At 46.5% G+C, this 19,581-nt stretch overlaps 1 long non-coding RNA gene across 3 annotated transcripts in view; it reads left to right on the top strand.

Moving 5' to 3' along the window:
• LOC103230006 (uncharacterized) overlaps window positions 1-19,581 on the top strand; it is a 60,836-nt gene that overhangs the window by 11,783 nt on the left and 29,472 nt on the right. The window lies entirely within an intron of this gene.

Below are 19,581 nucleotides of genomic sequence, written 5' to 3' on the forward strand. Positions count from 1 at the left end.
CAAAAAATTAGCCAGGCATGGTGGCGGGCGCCTGTAGTCCCAGCTACTAGGGAAGCTGAGACGGGAGAATGGCGTGAACCCGGGAGGTGGAGCTTGCAGTGAGCCGAGATCATGCCACTGTACTCCAGCCTGGGCAACAGAGCGAGACTTCATCTCAAAAATAAAAATAAAAATAAAATAAAATGAAACAATTAGCCAGACATGGTGGCACACACCTGTAGTCTCAGCTGTTCGGGAGGCTGAGGTGGGAGAATTACTTGAGCCTGGCAGGTAGAGTCTGCAGTGAGCCAGGATCGTGCTGTGCACTGGTCTCACAGAGTGAGACTCTGTCTCTAAAATAAAATAAAATAAAACAAAACAAAGCTACAGCTCCACAGGGAGCAAAGGACTTAAGAGGAAGGGGTCATATAGAAAACCCAGGAATCTGGGATTCTGGCATTTATTGCCAGGAAAGCTGAATTTGAGTTTAGAGTCCACTACAATATATTTATTTGATTTTGAATAATTACAACCTTGATTTGCTTCTTAGTAAGGTAGAAAGAGTAGTATCTTCCTTTCCAACCTCATTGGGAAAAAAGAAGAGAAACCAAAATTTGTATCTATTATGTACTATATGGTTTTATTCTGAGAATTGAGAGAAATAACGTATTTTAAGTGTATGTAATTTTTTTTTTTTTGAGATGGAGTCTCGTTCTGTTGCCCAGGCTGGAGTGCAGTGGCATGATCTTGGCTCACTGCGAGCTCTACCTCCTGGGTTCATGCCATTCTCCTGCTTCAGCCTTCCGAGTAGCTGGGACTACAGGTACCTGCCACCACGCCCAGCTAATTTCTTTGTATTTTTAGTAGAGATGGGGTTTCACCATGTTAGCCAGGATGGTCTCGATCTCCTGACCTAGTGATCCGCCCGCCTCCCAAAATGTTGGGATTACAGGCATGAGCCACCGTGCCTGGCCAAGTGTATGTAAATTTTCAAAATGCGTTGTAAACTGTAAGGTGAACCACAGGATAATCATGATTTTCTACCTGCTCTCTCCTGTCCCCCAGGTCGAGCATGTGGATAACTGAGAGATGATGAAAAAGGCAGGCACTCTGGGCTGACTTTCATTATAAATAGTAGGTACAGCTGTGGTACTGTTTTGCCTCCATGCAATTCTCCATGTTTTTCATGTTATTTAGTTCCTGATTACTAAAGCTTTGAGGCCCCAGAGGAGGCTGGTGATTTCCTTTAGAAAGAGGAACTGGGAGCAGCAAGAATCACAGTGAGATATGCTAAGCTTTTCAGAGGAAAAGTTCATGGATGATGCATTCGACATGATGAGCGCAAACATTTCCCAGCGCAGACCCAGGTCCTTCCAGGTCTGAAGGAGCTGAGTTCCCAGCTCCTGTGAGCCTGACTGACTGTGTCTCAGGGCTTCTGTAAGGCAGGTCCTGCATATAGTGTAAGCTTATAAATGGAAGTGAGTGAGGGGATGGCAGGTGTGATGGGGAATGCCAGCCTTGCTGTTTGCTCACAATCATGAGGAGTTTACACTTGTCTGGGAGACTTCTTGGCAAGGTTGCAGAGCTCACCACTAAGATTAAGGGCCGGCTGGCCAGGCAACAGTAGAGGGGAGGAGGAAGTTTGCAACAGGGCAAGCAGGCAGCATTTGGGCCTGTTTGGGAGACTGGCCAACACTAACGGGATTACCATCCGCTGCCCTGATATCTGCCAGGAAATTGTGAAATGAAATTTCAAGGACCCTACCACAGAGTCAGAGAGTATGTGGGATGACTCGACTGAAAGCAAGAATCCTTGGGGAAAAAGGTCCAGTTTCCTGGTGTTCCATTTGCCTCTTTGCAGGACAGAAGCTCTGCCAATTCCCTGGCTCTCTTCTCAGCCTCTCCCAGGCCTCTGACAACCCTAGACTCTAAGGTTGAGAAGGGAACTACCTCGGAGACTTTTATCCAACTCTCTCAATAAATGGAGGAAAACAGCTATGACTCTGCCTGATGACTTAACCAATCTGAGCCTCAATATTCTCAGCTCATCTTACAAGGCTTTTATGAGGAGCAGTTGAAACAATGCATGTGGAAATTCTTTGTAAACTGTAAAGTGATTTAAATGGGGCCGGGGGTGGTGGTTCACGCCTGTAATCCCAGCACTTTGGGAGGCCAAGGCAGGCAGATCACCTGAGGTCAACAGTTTGAAACCAGCCTGGCCAACATGGTGAAACCCCATCTCTACTAAAATTACAAAAATTAGCTGGCCTGTAGTGGCACATGCCTGTAATCCCAGCTACTCAGGGGGCTGAGGCGGGAGAATCACTTGAACCTGGGAGGTGGAGATTGCAGTGAGCCAAGATCGTGCCACCGCACTCCAGCCTGGGCCACAGAGGGAGACCATGTCTCAAAAAATAATTAAAAAAAAAAAAAAAGCCAGGCATAGTGGCCTCATGCCTGTAATCCCAGCACTTTGGGAGGCCGAGGTGGGCGGATCACCTGAGGTCAGGAGTTGAAGACCAGCCTGGCCAACATGGTGAAACCCCATCTGTACTAAAAATATAAAAATTAGCCGGGCGTAGTGGGGCAGGCCTGTAATCCCAGCTACTCAGGAGGCTGAGGCAGGGGAATCACTTGAACTTGGTAGTCGGAGATTGCAGTGAGCTGAGATTACGCCAGTGCACTCCAGCCTGGGCTTTGTGAGACTTTGTCTCTAAAAAAAAAGAAAAAAAAAAAGTGCTTTAAATGGAAGGAATTGCTCCAGGTGTAGAATCAAAAGCCCCGAGGGTAAGAGGAGCCAGTGGAGCCTTCGGGCCTGGCTATCCAGTTCTGCCAAGCTAGCTCTTCTACTGAAGACAGAGAGAAGGGATCTTTCCCACAGACCTTCTTTCTGGCTCTGTCTAATATGAGCTTCCCAGGGTCTCATTGGTGTTCTGGGTTCCTTAACAAAAAGGAGTCTGCAAAGATCACAGAGCTGACTGGTTTTCTTCTCTGGACAATGTTTACTGTGACTGCCCCCCTCTCCTGCCCCCACCACTGGTCTTCTGAACAGCATGGCAGCTCCCCAGTCCGGGGACCCATGGGGGCCCTGTTTGCAGCAGGATTTGTGTTAATAGCACCACAGTGTCTTTACCTTTTATCTAGCAAGAGTGAGTAATCTATTTGGGATATTTAACAAAAACCAGACATTACCTCACTGGTGTCTTATCCAGAGCTGCTCTAGTCTTCCCATTAATTCCAGCAATTCGGGGTCTTTTGCCACGTTAAGCAGTATAGGGAGAAATCCATGGACTCTTTTTCTCTGGATAAAGGGAGCCACAGAAGGCACACATTTGAAAAGCCCTATTCTAGTATTTGTATTCAGAGCTGTTCTTTTTCCCAGTAAATGTCTGTTTTCTTCATTCTGAGAACACGGTAGAGGGATTAACCTTAGCCCATCCCCCAAACCATCCTGACTGGAATCGAGTTTCTCTGGCTGCCTCTTCCCTAAAGGTTATGAAGACTTTTATGTGTGAATTTCCAGACCTCAGAGGGAAGCATCGGTGTGGTTGCCTGGATCTATCAGCAGCAGACAGACCACCTCCTCTGAGGTAGATGGCTATTTTCCAACAGAGGTGTCAGAGATAATGACTTAAGTGGTCATATGCTTTGTAAGCAGCTGCCACGGGTACAGACTGAAGCAGTCGTCGCCTGTCTCTCCCAGGTGCAGAAAAGCCTTCCTGCTTCCTGAAGAAGGACCTGCTGATCAGTCAGTAGTGGAATCACGCATGGGTCATCATCACATAGGAAGGACAGCAATTGTAATCCCAGGCCAGGCAATGCGATATCTGTGTTTTGCAGCAGAAAAACTGCAGCCTCATTAAAAACTTCCAAGTATCCCAGATCACCATCTATTAGGTGATACGAAAGAATAGTTGTTAATTTTGATAGAAATCATCATGATTGGCACATGGTGACTACATAAGAAAATGTCCTTAGTTGTATAGATGCTTAATGAAGTATGTAGGAGTGAAATGACATGCAATCTGGGATTACTTTAAAATATGTTGGCAGAAATGTAAGAAAGAAAAAGAGAGAGATAAGGCAAATATAGCAAAATCTTGTTACTTGTTGGGTCTGGGTAACAGACAATGTAGTTTCAATATATTGTTTTCTCAACTTTTGTGAGCAATTGAACATTTTCATAATTAAAAAAACTTGGCCCGGCGTGGTGGCTCAAGCCTGTAATCCTAGCACTTTGGGAGGCTGAGACAGGCAGATCACAAGGTCAGGAGTTTGAGACCAGCCTGGCCAACAGGGTGAAACACCGTCTCTAATAAAAATACAAAAATTAGCTGGGCGTGGTGACAGGTGCCTGTAGTCCCAGCTACTCAGGAGGCTGAGGCAGGAGAATCGCTTGAACCCATGAGGCACTGCAGTGAGCCGAGACTGTGCCACTGCACTCCAGCCTGGGCAACAGAGTGAGACTGTATCAAAAAAGCAAAAACAAACAAAAAAACCTTAAAGACACAGTAAATAGTAAATAGTGTTAGAAGACAAAGCATAGACTGGGAAAAGACGTTTAGAATACATGCAACTGACAAAGAATTCCTATCCAAAATACATAAAGAACCCCCGTAACTCAGTAAAAGAAAAAAAAAGAAAGAAAAGAAAAAAGACCCTCAACCTCATAGAAACTAAGGACAAAGATTACAGTAAGCAATTTCATTCCCAGAAGGAGGGACCTGAATAAAAATGTCCAAACTCAGTGGTGATCAGATAAATGCAAATTAGAGGACAAGACAATAATTTATGCCTGATGGATAAGGAAAAATTAGAAATCTGGCAAGATAAGTATTCGTGGAGATGTAGGGTAGAATTCATGCACTTAGAAAGCAATTTGGTATTATCTGTTAGAAATGTATATATCCAGGCCAGGTGGGATAGCTCACACCTGTAATCCTAGCACTTTGGGAGGCCAAGGCAGGCAGATCACTTGAGCTGAGGAGTTCGAGACCAGCCTGGGCAACAAGGCGAAATGGGGTGGCACATGCCTGTAGTCCCAGTTGCTAGGGAGTCTGAGGCTTGAGCTTGAGCTGGGGGGCTGAGGCTGTAGTGAGCCATGATGGCACCACTGCACTCCAGCCTGGGTGACAGGGTGAGACCCCAGCTCAAAAAAAAGAGAAGAAATATGGACTCTATACCCCTTAGAAACTCTTGGGCAAGTGTGCACATATGCTTGGAATATACACTTGGCTGTCCATTACAACATTGTTTATAAAAGCTAAAACTAGAAAAAAATGGAGAAATATTTCATGACATATTCATGTAATGGCATACGATATAGAAGTTAAAATGAATGTACTTCATGTATTCCTGTATATATACACATATATAATTGTGGATGAATTTCTAAAATATATGAATATTGAATAAAAGAAAAGCAAATTTTAAAAGAATATGTACATATATCATGTACATACTTTTTTTTTTTTTTTTTTTTTTTTTGAGACAGTGTCTCACTCTGTTGCCCAGGCTGGAGTGTAGTGGTGTGAACACAGCTCACTGCAGCCTTGACCTCCTGGGCTCAAGCCATCCTCCCACTGCAGGCTCCAGAGTAATTGGGACCACAGGTGGATACCACCACATCCGGCTAATTTTTAAATTTTTAATAGAGACAGGGTCTCGCCATGTTGCCCAGTCTTGTCTCGAACTCCTGGGCTCAAGCAGTCTTCCTGCCTTGGTCTCCCAAAGTGCTAAGTGTGAGCCACTGCACCAAGCCCATACCTAATTTACACCTAGCATAATATTTTTGGCTCTGTCTATGTCATAAGAGTATAAAACTAATTAGAAGGGTCACAGAACAATAGGAGGATAGTACATATCTGTAGTGAAGGAGAGAAGGGAATGGAGATAGTCTCAATTGTATCTGTAATGTTTGTTGTTCCTTTAGGAAAAAAAATGTAAAAAAGAATCTGAAGCAAATATATCAAAAGAATGACATTTGAATATCTGGGTGGTAGGTATGGAGTGTTACATATTATTGTTCTCTGTACTATTCTACATATGTGAAATATTTTGTACTTAAAAATTGTGAGGTCCTAAAGTTTCTTCTTGCTAAATCTCATCTTTTTTTTTTTTCTTTTTGCGACAAGAGTCTTGCTCTGTGGCCCAGGCTGGAGAAATCTCGGCTCACTGCAACCTCTGCCTTCTAGGTTCAAGTAATTCTTCTGCCTCAGCCTCCTGAGTAGCTGGGATTACAGGCTTACGCCACCACACCAGGCTAATTTTTGAATTTTTAGTAGACACGGGGTTTCACCACATTAGTCAGGCTGGTTTTGAACTCCTGACCTCAGGTATCTGCCTGCCTCAGCCTCCCAAAGTGCAAGGATTACAGGCATGAGCCACTGCACCTGGCCTGTTCTTTTTTTGTTTTAGAGGTGGGGTTTTGCTATGTCGCTGGGACTGGAATGCAGTGACTATTCATGAGCATGATCATTATGCAGTACAACCTCAAACTTCTGGGCTCACATGATCTTCTCACTTCAGCCACCCCAGTAGCTGGGAACAGCAGGTGTGCACCACCATGCCAGGCTAAATCTCATCCTTTTTCATGACTTTAGAACCTCTCGACTCAAGTTCACCTCTATGAAAATGATTCCTAAATCTGATTTTCTATCCTTTTTTTCCCAGCATCATTTCTGTATCTCTACCCACTTAATGGTTATTTCTTCTATTTTGTCAAATTTATCATCTAAGTTGATTATCTCTAGCACTGTTATCTCAAAACAGCTCTTTCTTTTAATTTTCTGTTTCTTGGCCAGGACCCATGGCAACATGTCTGTATTCCCAGCACTTTGGGAGGCCAAGGAGGGCAGGCAACTTGAGGCCAGGAGTTTGAGACCAGCCTGGCCAACATGATGAAACCCCATATCTACTAAAAATACGTACATTAGCCAGGTGTGGTGGCACATGCCTGTAGCCCCAGCTACTTGGGAGGCTGAGACTGGAGAAGCTGAGGCTCACTTGAGCCCAGGAGGTGGAGGCTGCAGTGAACTGAGATCACGCCACTGCACTCCAGCCTGGGTGGTGGACCCAGACTCTGTCTCAAGAAAAAAAAAAAATTATATTTCTGTCAATAGCACACTCAATAAATGGTAATTTTTATTTTTATTAGTCCTTTGAACTTTTACCTCTTCTCACTGAGTTCACTATATACAGAACTGCCAATTTATCTTCTGGAAATTATGGTTTTCATTTTTTTTTCTGAAATGCTGTTGTGTTTTTTTTCCCCTGAAATATTGTTTTGCATCAATTATTCCCACACTTGAAAAACTTACGGTGGCCCACTGCCAGTATAAGATGGTCCAAAATCCTTAACCATTTATGTACAACCTCAAAGTCTGGTCCAGCTTTGTTGCCCATTGCCCGCTGTCTGTCACTAAAGAGGCAGTCACCACCGCCCCCTCAGGCTGCTTGTTTTCCTGTCTTCCTTCATTTGTTCCATCCCGAGATGCTTTTGCCTTCTCACCCTTCACACTCAGGTCAAATCTCTTCTGCGTGAAACCTTTGCCCAGACCACTGCTGGAACCATTCCCATGGCACCGTCCGTGTGCTGCTGCAGGTGTGGACTACGGCACCTCTCCCTGTAACCCCTCCCTAATTCCTCACCATTAATAATGAGCTGAATGATTCAGCAGATCCAGGAAGCAGAGGTGGGATGAATAGACACGGTTATCCATAAAGTATCTCATACATCTACAGACTAAACCCATGTCACCCCCTTGCTTTGCTTTTCTCTTTTCTTTTCTTTTTCCTCATCTTCTCTCCAGTGCCCTCCCCTCCCCTCCCCTCCCCTCTCCTCCTCTCTCTTCTCCTCTCCTATCTCCTTTCCTTTTTTTTGAGACAGTCTTGCTTTGTCACCCAGGCTGGAGTGCAGTGGCACAAACATGGCTCACTACAACCTTAACTTCCTGGGCTCAAGTAATCCTCCTGCCTCAGCCTCCTGTGTAGCTGGGACTACAGACACATGCCACCACACCTGGCTAATTTTTTTATTTTTTGTAGAGACTGGGTCTCCCTTTGTTGCCCAGGCTGGTTTCAAACTCCTGGGCTCAATGATCCTCCTGCCTTGGCCTCCCAAAATGCTGGGGGAACAGGCATGAGCCACCGCATCTGGCCCCTTGCTTTTCTTTCTCCTAATTTTTCTTCTGTGATATCAACTATAAAGGAGGCTGCCTTACATCAGACTTGGAGAGACACAGGGTGTTGTTCTCTGATTTATGGCAAGAACTTGAGGAAAATGAGATTCCTTTCAGCATAATTTTGATAAATTCTAGGTGTGCATTTTTCCCACTTTTAATATCTCTGAAATCAGGGTGTATCTTACAACCAATGGAAGTTTGTTTTTCTTGATGCAATACAAAAGTAAAAAGCACCACTTATATTGGCGCTATCTTAAATTTGATAAAATAAGGTATATAGGAAGGTATTTAAAATTTACATAAATGCAAATAAACAGCTTTTATTATTTGATGTGAATATTAAATATCAGTGTTGAACATTAGATTTTGAAACATTGTTCTAGGGTGGCATAAGAACATAGTTCCAGGACAATATTCTAGCACATTCCCTTAGAAAATCAGCACTGTGTATATCTCTTCTCTATTCTGCCGTGTTTTGTAAGATGTTAGAAGGCAGAGACCCAGGGAAAGATACCTCTTGATATTCTCTACAAAAAGAGCAATGAAGAGCAGTCAGAAAGCCCTGCAAGTGAAATACTGAGCAAAAAGTTTGTATGAAAAAAGGAACTGGGCCAGGTGCAGTGGCTCACGCCTGTAATTCCAGCACTTTGGGAGGCCAAGTTGGGCAGATCACCTGAAGTCAGGAATTAAAGACCAGTCTGATCAACATGGCAAAACCCTGTCTCTAGTAAAAATACAAAACTTCGCCAGGCATGATGGCGGGTGCCTGTAATCCTAGCTAGTTGGGAGGCTGAGGTGGGAGAATCTCTTGAACCCAGAAGGCAGAGGTTGCAGTGAGCTGAAATTGCCACACTGCACTCCAGCCTGGGTGACAGAGCAAGACTCCATCTCAAAAAAAAAAGGAAGAAGAAGAAGGAAGTGGCCAGTGATGCTGGAGGTAATAAGTGAGTAATGAAGGATAGAACCCCTGTGCTTGGGGTCTCAGCCTTGGATAGACTGCTAGCCTTGACCTACCTCTGCGTGCTTCTCACCATGAGCAGAGATCTGAATGTTTTGGTTCCCCAGTAGTCAGTCCAGGCCTGTGTTTTGACAACAGAGATTATCTGACAACTTGGTCAGGAATTCATTGTTTCTTTTATATTTTCCTTATATTCTTCCCACCTGCTTCCATATCGCTACCACTAGGGATTTAGGAAGACCAGACTCTCCCATTGTCGTCTGTCACCTCCTCATACCACTTCTCCCAACCAGTCGCAGAGCCAGGGAACCCCAATTTCTGTCACTGTCCCTTACTTGTCACCTTATGCCTCATTTGCCCATTCTCTCCGAATGACTTAGGCAGTAAATTCCCCAGGGCGGTCACAATCTGCATGATCATGGGAGACCCTGAGTGCAGTATGTTACTCCATAAATAATTCACTGTTCTCATGATGAAAGCAAGGAGATCCGAGTTACTGGAGAGGGAAGACAGAGGGGTGATTGAAAACACACACGTGTGCACACACCAGGATGGGTCTTCTCAGTGGCTTTGTTACATGGTTTTCTGTACTTGACTGCTCTGGAAGCTGTAAATAGGACTGTGACCAACATGGTCCCTGGATGTTGGGGCAGGGGGCCGGCTGCAGAGAACTTGTTCCTTCAAGGGAACTGTGGGTTCTGTCCAAGGCAGAGCCTAGGAGCTGCTATGACTGCAGCAGTAGGAACGTAGGGATGAGAAGGATGTGAGGATGCAAACACGTCCAAGGGCAAGGAGTCACTTTGTGTGTGAAAGCCTTTCTTTGGCATCTTGGATGCATCTGCTTTCCCCTCCTTGGCATCTCCTGGATGAAGGGAGGTCAAGGAATACTATTTTGAGGTACTTAGAGAGGGACAGGAGGCTGCTGGATATACAAGCCTGCTTGTGGGAAGATGAAAGGAAAAAAGGCCTCATCAAGGCTGTGCTAAACCCAGATGCTGTTCTTTGACCTTCACTCCAGTTGCTGCATCACTCTTGGGTGTTTTGTCTTTGCCAAAACCACATAGGGAGGAAGTTATTAAGACAAAGGGGGTGACTGCAGAGGCAATTTCTATTCCTAGCCAGTGGTTGACCCTGGCAAGTAACCTTGAGTAGGTCATTAACCCCTCCCTAGGGTGATTATAATGGATTCCAACCTATGTCAGGAAAGTCCTGTGAAAATTGATAAGTTGAGACTTTTAAGTGCCTTGAGATCTCAGAAGAGATAAACAAACAATATCCCTGTGTTTTGTGAGCGTGTTATGGGCTGCCCTTGAAATCTGATTCTCCATACACTGGCCATGCTCTGTTCTTTGCTTGGTGACCAGTTGTAGCAAAAAAAAAAAATGTATTGGTAGGAGTAGCAATAAAAACAGCTAACATATATTAAACTGTTACTGTGTGCTGGGCACTGTAGTTTAGCGCTCACAGCAACATTCTAAGGTACAAATGATGAAACAGAGAGGTTAAGTAACTTCCCAAAATTGCACAGTTAATAAGTCAGAGCCAGTATCTGCACTCTGGCCTCCAGAGTGCAGGCTCTGCTCTTACCCATGATAAGAAGCAGATAAGAACCACATTTAGGCCCCATGTGGTGGCTCATGCCTGTAATCCCAGCACTTTGGGAGGCTGAGGAGGGCAGATCACCTGAGGTCAGGAGTTCAAGACCAGCCTGACCAACATGGTGAAACCTTGTCTCTACTAAAAATACAAAATTAGCTGAGCATGGTAGTGCATGCCTGTAATCTCAGCTACTCGGGAGGCTGAGGCAGGAGAATCACTTGAACCTGGGAGGTGGAGGTTGCAGTGAGCCAAAATTGTGCCACTGCACTCCAGCCTGGGTGACAGAGCTCGACTCTGTCTCAAAATAAATAAACAAATATTTTAAAAAGCATATTTAATAATCATGTAATTTGTCATTAGTGAGCACTTGTTGTATGATCTGCCTCAAGTTGGCGTAGTATGAGTGACATGGAACTATATAAACTAACAGAAGACAGACAGGAGTTGAGTGCTAAATTGGTGATACCAAAGTTCTTTTGAAAACCTAAGAAAAAGAGATCCACTATGGGCTGGACTTTTGGGGAAAATGTTGGAGAAAGTGAGGCGTGAGCACCCTTGTTTTTTTGCCATCTAAGCAGAATATTTAGACTCTCTGGGACTACAGTTGTAGAAAGATGCTAATTTGTATTGCTTATGAGAAAAAGGGCATGGAGGAGGGGCTATTTCATTGTTAATCTGGAATCTGCTGCATACATTCATAGTCCTGTGCAGATTCACAATGCACTTTGGCTCTTGGAGGCTCAGCAACATTGTGTGATAAAGAAATCTGCTTTTTTTGGCTGGGTGTGGTGGCTCACGCCTATAATCCCAGCACTTCGGGAGGCCAAGGCAGGTGCATCACGAGGTCAGGAGATCGAAACCATCCTGGCTAAAGTGGTGAAACACCGTCTCTACTAAAAATACAAAAAATTAGCCAGGCATGGTGGCGGGTGCCTGTAGTCCCAGCTACTTGGGAGGCTGAGGCAGGAGAATGGCGTGAACCAGAATGCGGAGCCTGCAGTGAGCCGAGATCGCACCACTGCAATCCAGCCTGGGCGACAGAGAGAGACTCTGTCTCAAAAAACAAAAAGAAATCTGCTTTTTTTTTCACTCTGACTGGAGTATAGTGGAGTACAGTGGCACAAACATGGCTCACTGCAAACCTCGAATTCCTGGGCTCAAGTGATCATCTCATCTCAGCCTCCCAAGTAGCTGGGACCACATGTGTGCACCACCATACCTGGCTAGTTTTTTACATTTTTGTAGAGAGAGTCTTACTGTGTTGCCCAGGCTAATCTCCTGGATTCAACTCCTGTGTTCCAGCCACTCTCCTGCTTTGGCCTCCCAAAGTGCTGGAAATACAGATATGAGCCATCTCACCTGGCCAGAACATTTTTTTCATAGAACTCGTATCAACATTTTATAGATGAGTGCAGTGTCTCATGTCTGTAATCCCAGCACTTTGGAAGGCTGAGGCAGGAGGATCACTTGAACCCAGGAGGTCAAGGCCAGCCTGGGCAACATGGTGAAACCCTGTCTCTACAAAAAATACAAAAATCAGCTGGGCATGGTGGCATGCGCCTATATTGCCAGCTACTCAAGAGGCTGTGGTTGGAGGATCACTTGAACCCAGGAAGTGGAGGTTGCAGTGAGCCAAGATCATGCCACTGCATTTCAACCTGAGCAACAGAGCAAGACCCTGTCTCCAAAAATAAAAAAAATTAAAAAATATAAAAGCCAGGTGCAGTGGCTCACGCCTGTAATCCCAGCACTTTGGGAGGCCGAGGCAGGCAGATCACAAGGTCAGGAGTTCAAGACCAGCCTGGTCAATATGGTGAAACCCCGTCTCCACTAAAAATACAAAAAAATTAGCTGGGTATGGTGGCAGGCGCCTGTAATCCCAGCTACTTCGGGAGGCTGAGGCAGGAGAATCACTTGAATCTAGGAGGCAGAGGTTGCAGCGAGCTGAGATCGTGCCATTGCACTCCAGCCTAGGCTACAAGAGTGAAACTCTGTCTCAAAAAAAAAAAAAAAAAAAAAAATTTTATAGACTTTTTTGTTTGGGAAGCACTGGTAGAGGAAAACACCTTACTGGAAATTGAAGTAGTTTACAACCCACAGACAACTTAAAATCAAGCTCCCTGAACATTCTATGTAATTTTCACTTTTACAGAGTCGACATTCATCACCTATCAGTCTTTTGACATTTGGTTATTTTCCCCATGTGTACCATGTTACTACCCTAGCCAGACTACGAATACATCACATGCAAATACTTGGCAGGCGCATCTTTTTATCTCTCATGGTTCCTAGCTCACACCTTGTCTAAAAGAAGGTCGATAAATATTTGTTGGTTTAAAAACAGAGACAGGGCTGGGCGCGGTGGCTCATGCCTATAATCCCAGCACTTTGGGAGGCCGAGGCGGGTGGATCACGAGGTCAGGAGATCAAGACCACGGTGAAACTCGATCTCTACTAAAAATATAAAAAATTAGCCGGGCATGGTGGTGGGCGCCTGTAGTCCCAGCTACTCAGGAGGCTGAGGCAGGAGAATGACATGAACCTGGGAGGTGGAGCTTGCAGTGAGCCGAGATCGTGCCACTGCACTCTAGCCTGGGTGACAAAGTGAGACTCTGTCTCAAAAAACAAAAAACAAAACAACAACAACAAAATAACAGAGACAGAACAAGGGGAAGAAAATGAGGAGGGAAAAAACCCACACTTGAAGTGATAGCAATTATTGGTAACTTGCAACTGATTACTTCATTGTAAATTGCTATTCACCAATCGGTACCCTTTGAAAGACTAGTAAGTTGTTTAAAATGCAAAAATAATGTTAATTTTCGGCTTCGCTTTAGTTGGAGCTGGATCTGCAGTCAGAAATAGCTGGCTTTGGGGCATGACCTCTAAATTATATCTTCCTTTATTAGCTCAGGGTGCTTTCTGCTGAGCTGGAAGTGCCTGGGGTAGGTCCCTCTGTCAGCGGATTGATGCTTAGACTGAGAATCTGATGAAGACCAAGTGCCCCTGGGTCAGCATGACCGCAAAGGCCAACTGGATGGCACCACTGCTTGGGGAACAACTCACTCAGGGTGGTGGGAGCTTGCAGTTAAAAATACAAGGGACGCATTTGGTTTGGTATCAGGGGCTGGTCTCAGATGCAAGCCCCTGTCCAAACATGCCTCCATCCCCTGCTCATCGGACCCAGTGCCCAGGGTTGGAGAGGGCACCATTTGAGAGATTTGTGGCTTTGAGGCTCTAAAAGCCTGACATTCTTAAAGGTTCTTCCCGTGCTGATGCCCTAACTCATTCCCAGTTTTGAAGCTAACCCAGCCTGGGAGAAGTAATTCATAAATAATTTGAAGCTGACACTTCAGAGGTGTTTTGATGGGAGTGGGACTTCATCTCTTTTTTCAGGAGGAGTTGAGACAGGAGAGGAGGTAGAGTCCCTGCAAGAGATAAAGATGTCTCTGAACATTCATAGCTTTGGCTTAGGAAAATTCTGGCTCCTGTGGGGAAGAAATTGATCTTGTTTGTTCTTTTCTTTCTTCTTGGTTGAGTTCCCAGTGTGGATCCCGCAGGCGTTTTGTTCTTGGTGTCAGAACCACCCAGGCTTGGTCGTCGCTGGGTCTGGAACCTCCTACAGATTCCACTGCCTCTCTGCCACAGAGGAAAGTCATGATTGCCCCTTGCACAGACAGCAGGAGCTGGGTGTGGGGCTCAGGGAGATTCCTGCAGAGCCCTGCTGGGTGTCTGCTTCCCACCTCCCTTCTTAGGGGTCCCAGTTAATGCCGTTATTGAGAAAAGACTGGAAGGAGGGGTTGGTGAGACTCAAAGCCTTGAAATTGGATCTGTGGTTGTTTTTCTCTAAAACCAAATGTATACCCACCCACTACCCAGCCAGCTGGTGCCCTTTCAGTCAGGGCCTAGTGACCCTGTAAGGAGTTGCTGCCAGTGGTGGAGCTGACTGAGGACATCCAGGCTCCATCCTGTTCACCTGGCAAGTGTTCAGGAACCAGTCTCATGTTTAGACTCCACACGAGCCCTCCATGGGCATGTGGAGCCTGGTCCTCAATTTCCCATTTAACTCCCTCCTGATTGTACAGGCTTTGCACACAGTGGGCCTTCCGTAAATGCTGCTGACAGACTGGGGAGGACTTGGGGGCTGGGAGGCTTCCTTTCATTTCCAGTGTTGAGGGGAGAGTATCAGAATCCACATCTCTATCCTGAATTTCTCCAATGACTGCCAAGGAGCCAGGGTGGGCATAGCTGTCAGTCTGTTTCTAGCCATGTTGCCAACTGTCACACCCATCGGGGCAAAGAAGAACTTCCCTCAGGAGGATGTGTGTGGACAGCAGGTGACTGTCCTGCTCTGGGGCTGGCTTGATCAACCCCCCACCATCTAACCACAGGCTCTCTTTCTTGTGGCTCCCCTTGTCATCTGCCCCTCCTGACCATCTGGCCACCCCAACTTCTCCTGCCTGGTGGGTGGCAGCCTCTCCCTGCATGGAAGCTCCAGGCAAGAGGTAGGGGGAGCAGTGGGCTGAATTGTCAGGGTTCAAACAGTTGAGCTAATACCAGTTTGCTCAGGGGTTTCTGCTGCCCACCTGGGAGCCCCAGGACCAGGCAATGTGCAATCTGCTCTTACAGCCCCCATGCTTCCAGAGGCTTTCCAGGCTGAGAAAACACGTTTGAATGTTGCCTCATCTTGGAGTTCCAGCAGCTTCAACCTTGATGGTGTCTTCCTCGGTGTCATTCCTGGTACGTGTAGAGGCTAACATTCACTGTGATCTTCCCGTGTGCCTGACACCATACCAAGAGCTTTCTGTGCACTATCTCAGTCAATCTTCATAATAACTCTATAAGGGAGCTTCAGTTATCAATCCAGTTTCACTGACAAGCTAACTGAGGGCTGGAGAGGTTAAGTAACTTGTCTAGGATTGTATAGCCAGTCTGTGGCAGAGCTAGGAGTCTAATGGAGGCATTATACTACTGTCTGATGTGCATGAGGACTGCTTTGTCCTGGATTAAAGTGTTTACATTTTACCAAATCTGGATCTTCTATCTATTCATCTAGCAGATGGGTCAGCTAACTATGCCCACAGGCCAAATCTAGCTATGGTATGGTCTCGTGTTTGTTTGTTTGTTTGTTTGTTTTTGAGACAGAGTCTTGCTCTGTCGCCAGGCTGGAGTGCAGTTGGTGCAATCTTGGCTCACTGAAACCTCCGCCTCCTGGTTCAAGTGATTCTCCTGCCTCAACCTCCCAAGTAGCTGGGACTACAGCATGTGACCCCACGCCCAGCTAATTTTTGTATTTTTAGTAGAGACGGTTTCACTGTGTCGGCCAGGATGGTCTCGATTTCTTGACCTTGTGACCTGCCCACCTCAGCCTCCCAAAGTGCTGGGATTACAGGTGTGAGCCACTCCATCCAGTCTAGCTTTTTTTGGTTTTTGTTTTTTTTAGAATCAGGGTCTCACTTTGTTGACCAGGCTAGAGTACAGTGGTGTGATCACTGCTCACTGCAGCCTAAAATTCCTGTGCTCAAACAACCCTCCCATCTTAGCCTCCCAAGTAGATGGGACTACAGGCACGAGCCACCACGCCCAGCTATACCACAGTTAAAAAACAAACAAAAAATGCGGGGTGCGGTGGCTCACGCCTGTAATCCCAGCACTTTGGGAGGCTGAGGCGGGTGGATCGCGAGGTCAGGAGATTGAGACCATCCTGGCTAACAAAGTGAAACGCCATCTCTACTAAAAATACAAAAAATTAGCTGCACGTGGTGGCGCGTGCCTATAGTCCCAGCTACTAGGGAGGCTGAGGCAGGACAATGGCGTGAACGTGGGAAGTGGAGGTTGCAGTGAGCTGAGATTGCGCCACTGCACTCCAGCTTGGGCGACAGAGCGAGACTCTATCTCAAAAACAGACAAATAAACAAACAAAACAAAAAACAAAGAAGAATATGTGACAGAGACAGTATTTGGCCCATAAAGCCTAAAATACTGACTATTTACTATCTGGGCCCTTACAGAAAGAGTTTGCTGACCGCTGAGTTAGCATGCCACAGTATCCTGTCCCACCAATACCATCCAGAGTAAGCTCCAGCACTGTATCTGCCAGCCTCCTATTCGCTTTGGACTTGGCTGCTTCCAAGAGTGCTCTGAACCATTAAAAACTCAATGAATACGTTCAGTGCATAAAGACGGATGTGCCCGGGAGGATTTTCAAATCTTCAGTTGCACCTTTGAGTGTGTGTAAACCTCAGGCCAGTTGCCTGGCAGGCCAGCCTGTGGCATGGGTCTTGACTTTCCCGATTGTGAAATAAGGATGAGAAATCTTGGCCTTGGAATGGAGGGAAATGAAAGAGGGGCATTTGACAGACTCTCAGAAAGGCACAGGCAGGGAGCTCTGGAGGCTTCTTAGAAGGAAGAACCAGCTGGGCGCAGTGGCTAACGCCTGTAATCCCAGCACTATGGGAGGCTGAGGCAGGCTGATCACCTGAGGTCAGGAGTTCGAGACCAGCCTGACCAACATGGAGAAACCCCGTCTCTACTAAAAATATAAAATTAGCTGGGGTGGTGGCAGGTGCCTTTAATCCCAGCTATTCAGGAGTCTGAGACAGGAGAATCGCTTGAACTGGGGAGGCAGAGGTTGCAGTGAGCCGAGATCATACCATTGCACTCCAGCCTGGGCAACAAGAGCGAAACTCCATCTCAAAAAAAAAGAAAGAAGAACCAATATGAATCATAAGCAACATTATTACCTTAGCAAGTCTCTGAGCCCCCAGTTTAAATGTGTAAAGTAATCTGCTTAGGCTCAAGAAAATCTCTTTTCTCCTTTCACACTGGATGTATGAACACATGACCAGGAGAGGCTATGTAACTGAACGGGTTTCCATGTCTCCCCTCTCTGCTCAGGTGGTGAGTTCCCTGAGGCCTGGTCTGGATCTTATGTTTTACTTGTGTCTTCTCTGAGCTCTTGGTACCACACTTAGCACCACACAGTGAGCAACTCCGCATAGTGATCTGCCTGAGTTACATGTTACAGAAGGGTCCCGACTGGAAACAGGCCTCCAGGAAGAGGGTCTAGAAAAGTAAGGGTCAGGCAGGGTGCGGTGGCTCATGCCTGTAATCCCAGCACTTTGGGACGCTGAGGTGGATGGATCACTTGAACCCAGGAGTGCGAGACCAGTCTGGGCAACATAGCAAGAACTTGTCTCTACAGAAAAAAGAAAAAAAAAACTAGCTGGGTGTGGCAGCTCATGACTGTAATCACAGCACTTTGGGAGGCTGAGGCAAGAGGATAGCTTGAGCCGGGGAGATGAGGCTGTTGGTGAGCTGTGTTCATGCTACTGCACTCCAGTCTGGGCAACATAAGAGACACTGTCTTAAAAAAATAAATAAATAATAAAAGGCTAGGCATGGTGGCTCACACCTATAATCCCAGCACTTTTGGAGGCTGAGGCAGGCAGATCACTTGAGACCAAGAGTTCGAGACCAGCCTGGGCAATATGGCGAGACCCTGTCTCTACAAAAAGTACAAAAATTAGCTGGACGTGGTATGTGTGTCTGTAGTCCCAGCTACTTGGGAAGCTGAGATGGGAAGATCACTTGAGCCCAGGAGGCCAAGGCTGCAGCAAGCCGTGATTGCACCACTACACTCTAGCTTGGGTGACGGCAAGACCCTGTCTCAAAAAAAAAAAAAGAGAAAAGTAAAGTAAGAGTCTTTTCTCTGCCCTCCCCGAAAACAATGTTGAGTCCCAGAGAGCAGGTGAGAGCTAGCTGAGGGGTCCTGGCACCTCAGGTGAGGGTGCTGGAGGCCCAGGCCCGATGGCCCAGGCACTCCCTCCCCCTCAGAGGCCCAGCTCTTCAGGCCCTGCCAGTATCCTCCACACCCAACCCTCTTCAGTCCTCCAGGAAACATCATGAGGGTTAATTATTTCTCAGAGCTGACTCAGACAGCGGTTTTCTGCCAAAACATTCTGTCAGCCAAGCACAGTCCTGCTGTTACTCCCGTGAGGGAGCCTTTGTAAGCTGTGTCAGGAGGAAACTCCGCAGCAGGGAAGCCCAAAGCCCCGTAGCCTGGGGTGGGGTCCTGCCTGATCCCGTCGGGTGGGGCTGGTTGCTGGGAGGGTGCCCTCCCCAGTGTGAGAACCCGGCTCCAGAAAGCTCTCACCGGCAGGCTGCCTTTCTGCCAGTCCCTGTGGGGCAATGCTCGCCTTTCATTTTGTTGATTGGAGATTGTGTCTCTGAATAGAGCTTAATGTCCTTTTGAAATTATCTGTTCTTTTTTTTTCTTTTCTTTCCTTTTTTTTTTTTTTGAGATGGAATCTTGCTCTGTCGCCCAGGCTGGAGTGCAGTGGCTCTATCCCAGGGCTCACTGCAACCTCCGCCTCCTGGGTTCAAGTGATTCTCCTGCCTCAGCCTCTGCAGTAGCTGGGATTACAGGGCCTGCCACCATGCCTGGCTAATTTTTGTATTTTAGTAGAGATGGGTTTGGCCATATTGGCCAGGCTGGTCTCAAATGCCTGACCTCAAGCGATCCACCCGCTTCGGCACTCCAAATTGCCGAGATTACAGGTGTGAGCCACTGCACCTCGCCTTTTTCTTTCTTTCTTTTAAAAATTTCTCCTGCTTTCTCCATTTGGTTTAGATTGCTGCTGTGTTCTTAAATGCTGAAGGTGAATGACGAGGCGTCCAGAGGAGAGGGATGACCCTCAAACACAAACCCTCTGCCTAGGAGGTCAAACTGGGGGAGAGTGGGGGGACATAGGGGGTCTCTTGGAGGAAGGAGGCCTAGGAGACCTTCTCTCTCATATCAGAGTGTAGGATGGGAGGAGTAAGCTCCAGGGACAGTGGGGAGCAGGGAAAGGACACCCACAA

Source organism: Chlorocebus sabaeus, chromosome 25 (assembly GCF_047675955.1).
Source record: "Chlorocebus sabaeus isolate Y175 chromosome 25, mChlSab1.0.hap1, whole genome shotgun sequence".
In the NCBI taxonomy this organism is placed as follows: domain Eukaryota; kingdom Metazoa; phylum Chordata; class Mammalia; order Primates; family Cercopithecidae; genus Chlorocebus; species Chlorocebus sabaeus.